The sequence below is a fragment of the Lepisma saccharinum genome, chromosome 5 (assembly GCF_977018435.1).
Source record: "Lepisma saccharinum chromosome 5, izLepSacc3.1, whole genome shotgun sequence".
In the NCBI taxonomy this organism is placed as follows: domain Eukaryota; kingdom Metazoa; phylum Arthropoda; class Insecta; order Zygentoma; family Lepismatidae; genus Lepisma; species Lepisma saccharinum.
In genome coordinates, this window is record NC_139233.1 from 27,546,357 (window position 1) to 27,556,145 (window position 9,789).

Consider the following 9,789-nt stretch of genomic DNA (forward strand, 5'->3'; position numbering starts at 1 on the left):
ATAGGTGACTACATGTAACAGATTTGTTATCGCAAATCTTTGTAAAATGGTACAATGGGTTTTAGAGAACATTTACACTGTTAAACAAATAAAAAGGATACAGAAATGGAAAATTTTTAAGTTGATGAAAAACACACATTAAATATCATAATTCAGACAAAATTTATGAAATTACCTGAAATAGTAGTATCCACATCAATTGCTGATTTTTCTGATAGGCCTATTGTCCTGGATACACTGCCTAGAATCCCAACACTTCTCAATTCTCGAAATTTATTTCTGTATTTGTCCACCAACTTTCCCTTTGATATACAGGATTTGTTCACTCTGCTATCTCTCTTTTTAACTGGAGGAATATAATAAACTGAAACACTTTCTGTCTGGAATATAGGCACTATACTTTCTGCTATACTTTCAAATTGGTCATTTCGCAGGCGTCTGCAAAATACAAAATTAGAGATGAGATAAGAATGTGGTATCTCCCCTCTGTAGCAATGGTTTAATTATATTTCTACATAATTAAAAGTTTGAGGCAATACTAAAACTTGTTCATTAATAAAATGTGGAGTTATATTACTTCTGTTCTGTAATATTTGTTTGTCAGATCGAATTTTAGGAAGTTAGAATTCCTGTAGTATCATAATCAAACAAAAACATGTACAGACATTTAAATGCACATTGTACTCATCATTACTTTCCTTTCGTCATACCTTTCAAAGCATTTGTGTGTGTGTGTGTGTGTGTTCATTTCTGTACACTAAAAGTCCGAAAAATAATCATGTATGTGTTTATTTTGTTTGATACTTGACCTGTTCTAGTTAATACTATAGGCAATCGGTACACGATAGTCATGTTTTTCTTACGTTCCACCAAAAGTACACTCATAACACTACTATTAATTAGATTCTTCTCTGGATATCTATCTTTGGTAATGAATATCATGGTGACCAAAGCTGTTATCATGCTCCGAGTAGTCATCTCATGAATATTTACATGATGTATCTTTACATAACTAATAAAAAAAAAATAAGCCAGCATCCAGTAACCTTGCTGCAAGAAGAAAAGTAACTCTGCTGAACTGACAATAAAGAAATGGGAACAGGTTAAATGGCTGTCATTGTAGATTGAGTTGGTCTTTTTTTTTTAAGTCCACTTTATGCACAGTAAGGCTAATTGGGACTGGACCTACAGTTTAAAGTCGGATCTGAACCAATATGTGCCCCACCGGGTATCGAACCAGTGTCCTCTTGATTACAAGGCAACGACGGTCCTCTTGATTACAAGGCAACGACGCTACCATTGTGCCATCAGGGAGGCTGGCTGTCATTGTAATAGTACTTACGCCTAAATATAAGAATGCTCATAATAAACAATGCCAAATCCATGGTACAGTTCTTCACAAGATTAAAAATAGTGTAAGTGACATTTATGTCTAGGCTATGCTTTATGTGCATAAAATTCTAAAATTTGGGCATAAATTACACACTGGTATGAGTTCTGTAGACGTGAGGTAAAATATGAGTCTATGGCAATGAAATTTCACTATTGTCAGTTCTATTTTTACCTGAAAAAAAAATCTGGTATTCTTCATAAGTGAATTTACTGGGTTAATGCAAATATAGTCTTCCGCAGTCATTTCAGCTATTTATGATGCTGTTGTATTTTCATTTGCAAGTCCAAGTTATCTACACTACACTTCTGTCAAACACAAATGATCAAGATATTTTTGTCAACTACTGAAAAAAGCTACTGGTATTGCATAATGTTCCTTTTCACTAAATAAACACACTAGTCACTGTTTACCAGACGTCTTTTCCTTTTTTTTTTTGTTCAAGTGGAATTTGCAAAATGAGCTTTGTCCCTGATAATAGGCATCTCATAAAATATACTTTAGTGGGGTAGTTCTAAAACTGAGAGAGAATGTTTCAAGCAAAAACTTACACATTAGGATTCTGTAATAAATGGTTGATGATGATATCAACGAGCAGACCTCTGGTCTTACGATTTAGTGATTTTCCTGTCTCATATGTCCCAAGGACAAATCTTCCACTTCCACTTCCTTGTAAGATATCCAAAATGTTTTGTGACGTAAATGGTTCTTGTATTTTAACTGGAATGCTTCCAGATGTCTCAGGTACATTTATGCTATATTCTGCTATTCCACCCTCAGGTTTCACATTATTTACACTTGTATCTTCACAGCACACATCAAATTCATCTATGTAGTTCTCACTTATAGTACTACCAGCTGGTGTATTTGTCAAAGTTTCAGCTGATGAAGATTGCACCTAAATTTTAAAAAAAATGTAAAAATAAATATGTAACTTTTATTGTTTACATACAAAAAATGTTTAATGCTTCTTAGTTATACATGAAAAGGAAAAACCATTTGGATAATTCTGATAATTTTTACTTTAATTCATGATTCAATAGAGAAGGAAATCACATAACTTATCTTACATGGTCCCTTCTTTTCATCATTATTGTTGTTTTTTATCACCATGTTATGCTTATCTGTTTATTTTTAGCCTTTACAACTCTTTGGATGCACATTTTATAAATACCCATGCAGTTTAGTAACAACATTAAAATAAATATGTGAACACTAGTTCAAAATGTAAAATGTATTCATTTCAAGCTCATCAGGTCACCTTCAGAGCATCATGCCCTGCAGGTTAAAAATGGTATTAAACAAAAAGGATGGACAAGATGAAGGGAAGAATAAGCTGTAACTACATTCCCAGGTGTTCTGGGTTGAAACGTAAAACCTGACATATTTCTTTCCCCCATGCACTCGTATTGCATAATCGAAGTTATAAAATTTAAGTCAAAAAAGAAAGTCACACATAACATTTCTTGTAAATTTAACATGAAATGGAAGAAGAGAAAAGTATATGCATACATTGTAAAGACTCAAAATTGGAAACCTCGGTGTTGAGCAGTTAATGGAGTAGTTCACCAAGTTGGTTCTCAATTTTGATGAGGGAAATATGAGACATTAAATTACATACCTCTGTAAGACTAGCAAGTAAGAAACAAGAAACTGAAGTGTAGAAATATATGACAGTTAGGTTACATACCTCTTTAGGCGTATCAAGTAAGTACCCTGTAGATGATAGTTTTACTTGTTCTCTGTATTCTTCAAGTTTTTTCATAAAAATTGCTCTTCTGCCGATTTTTGGAATAAGTTCTCTGAGATGATCTACAGTGAGCATGCACAATGCACCTATGTCTATTTCATGCTCTGAAAACAAATATAGCAAAATTTTGGAAGAATAAGTAAGAAAGTTTAATTTAGAAAATCCAGGGCTGTGTCAGAATACAGCATTTCTGTCTCTTTCTTGTTACAACAGAAGCCATCTTTTTCTTCAAATGTATGGTGGTTTGTTTGTTTTTATAAGCACTGGTTATTCCTATTTCATTAATCTTGATGAAAAGGTGAAGGGATGAAGTGGCATGAATGAGGTTCAGCATGAGGCCATTCTTTATGTAACCTAAGTGGCCTTTGCCATTGTTAAAGGTTCTGAATACAAGTTTGTAACCTTAACCACTAACACAAAATTGTTTTGAAAATGAATGGTAAGTGAGGTTATAAAACAGACACAAGAGTTGACAACAGTGATTTTAATTTATGGTTATTTATGATATTTATGATGTGGTTTCTGTGACGGTGGTAAGGGTGCTATTAGATAGGGATCCAATATTTCTGCAAACAGAATTCAGTACTTTAGTATTATACGTACTACCTGGTTAGGTTAGGTTAAGAGTATTAGCTAGTTTCAGGATCGACAAAATCATGTTTGCGAGGGGAATATAATTTAACATAGGCAAATGAGGTAGTCGGTATAATACTCAAGTACCCAGAATTCTATTATGCACATGATACTAGAAATGAACAATTATCAAAAACAGGAATCACGAGTTATTTAATTCCTTCTTTTACATCACTTTTGGCTAATCTCAATAGAAACGATGAATTGTTATTTGATTAAATTGATGCACAGACACTCCCAAAGGAACACTGCCTCGACCAGGACTGGAATATGGAACCCTCAGTTGGCTACCATGGCATCAATTATTTAATGGAACTGATGTTTTAAGTGCATGAAGTAAATTGAAAGTAGAATGACACAAAAATGTCGTTTAAGCCCATTTTGTGCTCAGATAACTTAATCAGCATTTGAACTAAATTTAAAATGCAATCTAGAACAACTGGGCAATGCACCTACACTGGGAATCAAACCTGGAATATCTCTCTTACAAGGTGACAAGAATCGTGGTCAAAAATGCTGTACACCTTATACATCAAATAATTAAGCATGCACCATGGTCCATAACCTGTGCATATAACTTCCATATTTACTTATTGTGTATAATAAACACCTAAGTTAAAGTAAGGTAAAAATTTACTATCCTTCGGACACCTCTAATATTTTCGTTTTGTCAATTTTTGACATTCGTACTTACGTATCTGCTTCACGGAACATTCCTGAAGGTGTATCAATGTTGTTTTGATGAAATTTGAACTATGTTTCCTAACCTAACAGAACTAACCTAACCACGCGCCAATGGTTCGCAATTATTTCCAATTTCTAGATCCTGATACTAACACGACACCAAATTTTAACTATGTTTCCTAACCTAACAGAACTAACCTATCCACGCACCAATGGTTCATGGGGCTAGCTATTCTCCGTTGGAGAATTAATTTTCAACGAACAACATGAATTTCAGCTATGAAACATTCTCACATCACACAAAACACCTTCCCGATGTTCGACAATGCTACAGGAACTTATTACGGTAAGTAGTTTCTTATGTAAAAATAAATAAATGTGTCCGAAGGATAGTAAACAAGTACTTAAAAATTACCTTACGCAAACAAGCACGCTTGCCATGGACAATGTATTTTCCGTTAACAAGCGACTGTAAGTATCGTAGACCAATGGGAATTAATGTAGAAATAATTCGGAAGCTTAGTAGCATGCATTTAGGGACTTTATGTTAATGCTAAGAGAACCAAACCTGACCTGCCTAACAACCACGAAAGCATCTATTGAACAAATCTTAAGTACTCGCTAAAACTCTGCAGTATGTGTTAACAGACGTAAATGAAAGTCGAACCATGCGAAAATTGCATTCTTAGTATCATGAAATCTGAATAAAACAAAATGAACTTGGGCGGGAAAGGTTCCTGGCCCGAGAATCAAAGCCATGTTGTCCGGATGGTAGTAAAGATGCTACGCAGACTGAGCTACCACGCCTATGTAAACGCAAAACACACTTGCGCCACATGTAATGCATTATATTCTCTACACTGTACGATTAGATAGTACATACTTGATTAATTAGTAGAGATTAAAATACGAGAGACAAAACCGACACCGATGTGGAAAACTCGAAAAAATGCATTTCAACTCGTACGTCTGTACGCAAATTAATATTTATGTTTTTCACATATTATGATTTCTATTTAAAACTGTTCCACTTACCAGCAAATGTAGGAATTAGACCTTCAAAGCCCCACAACTTCAAAAGAATCGATACTTTGTTTCCGAGATCCGCCATGTTTTTCTTGTCACACTTGCCAGTACGAGAATCACGTTCTTTTTGTTCAAGGAACAAAATATCTGTTTCAAAATAAAAACAGAACGTCAAACAACAAAATGGCTGTTTCAATGGACAAAAATAACTTCAAACAAGTATGATTGTTAAGAGAACTAAACCAAATGGTTTATGTAAACAGTCACTCTGTAGGTGTAACTAAACTTTGTTTAACCGTAAGAAATTTTGTGGAATCAAATATATTTTGTATCTGGAACTAATCCGTTCTTTCAGTGCATTAAGAGGCCATAGTGCAGGGACAACTGCACCCCACGCCTCCCTAATCACCGCAACTGTTAAAGACAATCGAATTTGACTCTTAAGCTGCTTATTAACAAGTTTATCTATTGCCGCAGAATAGTTAAAACAGAAACTGTGTTAGGTTCTCAGCAGATTATTCACATGATTACATTGGTGAATTATAATTTTTAATTTTTATATAGATTTTGGACATTTGTAGCTTGACCAGATCTTATACGTAAAAATTAAACTATTTATTTTCTTGTATAACCTAAAAACAAGCTTTTCCCTGCTTTGGGGAATGCTGACAATCGCTCCAAATATTAATTTCGATTCTTGGTACTAAACAACTGAAATACGACATTTTTATCTATTGTTGATTTATTACTTGGCAACAATTTAGGCGTCTAAAAAACTTTCCACCCCAAATATTTCGGCCCACTGAACATCAAAATTAAAGTAACTCACAAAATTCAAAGGTATGTATTCTAGTAGTATTATTTCATTGTAGCATATTAATTTTAATTACTATAACAACTTAATATTTAGATTTAATGCTCGAAAGTGGGAAGTTTGAGATTGTCGAAAATTCGAATCATACATGAATCTTAATGAAATTTTTAAATTGCGTTTTAACCATATAGATTGCAGTTGAGAGAATCTAGATATTTATTGTAATATGGAAACCAGCTTAGGCAGCTAAATACGTCTCTATGATTCCTCGTGGTTTTTGCACAACTTATGCCACTGACTTTCCACTTTCATTTTGATATTTTCATGGCGAATTGGGTCTCTCTGTTAATGAAATGTTCATCGAAGATGAGACCGGGATTCGAATCCGGCACCCCTGGCGTCGGAGCGCGCTGTGATCACCACGGTAGATCTGGGTCCTATCTAAAGTACATAGGTGGAATTTAAACATTCTGTACATTTAAAGTAAAACTAGTGTCAGAATATGCTAATGGCAGTATTTAAATTAGAGAAATTTATTTTTCCGTGTTTAGATATATTTCAAGTGTTAATGATTAAGACTAGGAGTAAGGTATTGTGTAGGAAAGTACTTCTGTAAATACTTGAATATTTCTGTTGATTTCCAGGAATCTCCAGCACCAGCAGCCATGTCAAGGAAAGTGTCACCGAAGCACGCCAATTTCGTGTGTGCCATGATGTGCGACAAACCTGTCACCGCAGTCCCGGGCATCGACTGTTCCTACGGAGAGAATCTCAAGGCGCAGTCCATCTGCACAGTAAGTAGGATGAATAGTGCTGGGTTCGATTCCACAGTAGTTCTGATATTAAATTAATAAACTGTAGTTCCAGTCCTGATTGGCCTGGCTGTGTTTAAGGTGGACTTGAAACAAACTTTTTGACTGCACGAGTTTTAGATTTTAAAATATATAACTAGGCATGGGTATTCTCTTGTGTGAATCACTCATTCTCATCAACGCGATTTGCCAAAAGTGGCAGAAAAGCGACGCTATGTAACTAAATTTATCAAATCATTCGTTGTTGGTGCTTACAAGGGAGGTTAACTAAGTGTCCCCCTCAGATTTCCATGCAACTTGGCAGGTGTATAGAGGGACCCAAAGGAAGAAATACGTGTTCTTGTGTTTCAGCTAAAAAAAAAAAAAACTGTTTTAGGGGGCAAAACCCCCCTCAAATGTCAAGATGAGGACAAATTGCAGTGGAGATCTGACCCCTGTGTCCCCCTCCGATTTCCATGAAACTTGGCAGGTGTATAGAGGGACCCAAAGGAAGAAATACGCGTTTTTGTGTTTCAGCTAAAAAAACTGTTTTAAGGGGCAAAACCCTCCCTCAAATGTCAAGATGAGGACAAATTGAAATGGGGATCTGACCCCGAAACCACGTAAACATGGCATAGAGAACACGCACATATAATTGGAACACACACAGGGTTTTGCCCCCAAAACAGTTTTTTAGCCGAAACAAAAAAAAAAAAAAAAAAAAAAAAAGAATTTCTTCGTTTGGGACTCTCTATACACCTGCCAAGTTTCATGGAAATCGGAGGGGGACACTTAGATAACCTCCCTTGTTAGTAAAATCGATGCAAAAAAGTAACATTGCTTCAGCTTTCACCGATGAAAACTAAGAATTCGTATAAAGAATCCATAGTCTGAGATGGGGAATTGGTTGCCTATCTCAGTATCAGATTGTGCACTAGCGTGCTTCTCTCACTTGTTTCTTCCTTGTTCCAGGCGGCCAAGCTCTACTGTTACTTCCTCCACGTGAAGAGCGAGTGTGAGTGGGTGCAGCTCATCTTCAGGCTCTGCCACTGCGACAAGGGCAACGCGATGCTGGCGTATTGCGCCTTCCAGGAGTACAACCGGAAATTCGGAAAAAGAGTCTTATGAGGAGCACTGTGGAATACAGCCACTTTACTGCAGAGGGAGCATCAAACTTCACAGGGGGAATGTCATAGACATCAAATTATAATAGTAATATTTGTAAATTTCCTGTTACCTTTTATATCTAATTAAATCGAATTAAATATAATTACTGAATCTATCACTGAAGCGGGAGGGGCACGTGCCATAAGGAAATACTAAATGTCATGGAGAATAATGATTTTGTTGAATAGATTCTCTCGGGTTATCGACCAGGTGAGTTGTGGAAAATATTCCAAGCTTTCGAGAGCTAACGTCACTCTCATCTTCAGGGTAGAAGTCGTTTGGCGACGCAGATCGTATGCGCAGTTGTACGTGGATGCATTACGTCATCGTCGAAACTTTCGGCACGGAAAAGGCTGGTTCCTTATGCAAATATTGAGATATTTGACAACAAATATCTTCTAAAATATAGTAGCAGGGGAAAAGTTACAAGTTTTACTGTTAAGATTCATCCTTTCTAATCAATTTATCACAAAGTTGATTCAAATGTGTAAAATGGTTTTCAAGAAATCGTGTTACGAAGGAACCCCTGTTTTCTTCTCTCCAGGCTTCCAATGTAAGGGAGTTTTAACTTAAGCGCGTTGGATTTCTTTTTGCTGTATGTTTTGAAAAAGATTATTTTGTTCTTGTCAACTGAAACCATGCTTAAATGCTATGGAAAGCTGTGAAAACTATTATCAGAAAACTAACGGAAGAAATCTAAAATATCATAGCTTTCCAGTCGGTAATTGCGTAAGTAAACGAAAAAAGAACCAGTAAAAAAAATGCGGGATTGCCCATTTCTGTGAAAAAGGCATTGTGCGAGATCTACAAGCAGAACTTTTGAATATTGTAGCTATGTAAATGAAAGGGTGCAATAAACGTGACTGCTTCCCGTAAAATATCACTGCACTCTTCACGTTTCTCTTCTGTTTTTTCTTTGGCGCCGTCACTAGCTTCAACACGTTGTTTTATTTTATATATATATATTTGTCACATATTTGTTTTAATTAGCATTCTGCTCGTTCCGCTGCGCAGATCGTATGCGCGGTTGTCCGTGGATACATTATGTCATCATTAAACAATTTGAAATAGTCTTCTTGACCTTGCACAGCAATAGTTTGTCTAATAAACCATTTGTCATGAACAGTTTGTTCAAGATACTATCAGAAAAATATCCGCGGCTTCATCCTGAAGTCAATAAAACCTATTCAAGAACTCAGACTTTCATTCGCATTCGCCACCTGAACGCAGCAGCTAGGGCTCAAAGGGCAGTGCAGTTACACCGGAAGAAGGCTCGGGAATGGCAGGCTTCAGAAGTTAACTCATCCAAATTAAATTGAACAGGTATGTGCTCTCTCTAAATTTAAATCATAGGTCACAAATAATTTGATTAAAAGTTTTAAAAGTATCTGTTTTATTTAATAACGTATTAATTGGTGCATTCTTCTCCAGCATAGCTATAGGCAGTGGCCACACTACAGGAGGGGGCAGGAACGCCCCCTATTCTCGTTCGACAATTTCTCTCTCTCTCTTATCTGCCCCTAGTAAAACGACA

General features: G+C 35.9%; 2 long non-coding RNA genes across 3 annotated transcripts; one reads left to right on the forward strand and one right to left on the reverse strand.

Annotated features, from left to right (window-relative positions):
- Positions 1-398: 398 nt before the first annotated feature.
- Positions 399-5,567, reverse strand: LOC145988268 (uncharacterized). 2 transcript variants are annotated; one of them, XR_014441723.1, is made up of 3 exons: positions 5,493-5,567; positions 1,942-2,288; positions 399-438 (listed from the first exon to the last, which is right to left on the reverse strand). It is a non-coding gene; the product is annotated as an uncharacterized LOC145988268 (long non-coding RNA). The 2 variants fall into 2 exon arrangements; XR_014441724.1 differs by lacking the exon at positions 5,493-5,567 and adding an exon at positions 3,081-3,138.
- A 666-nt stretch (positions 5,568-6,233) lies between these two features.
- Positions 6,234-8,348, forward strand: LOC145988269 (uncharacterized). Its single transcript, XR_014441725.1, has 3 exons — positions 6,234-6,323; positions 6,942-7,091; positions 8,061-8,348. It is a non-coding gene; the product is annotated as an uncharacterized LOC145988269 (long non-coding RNA).
- Positions 8,349-9,789: the final 1,441 nt, after the last annotated feature.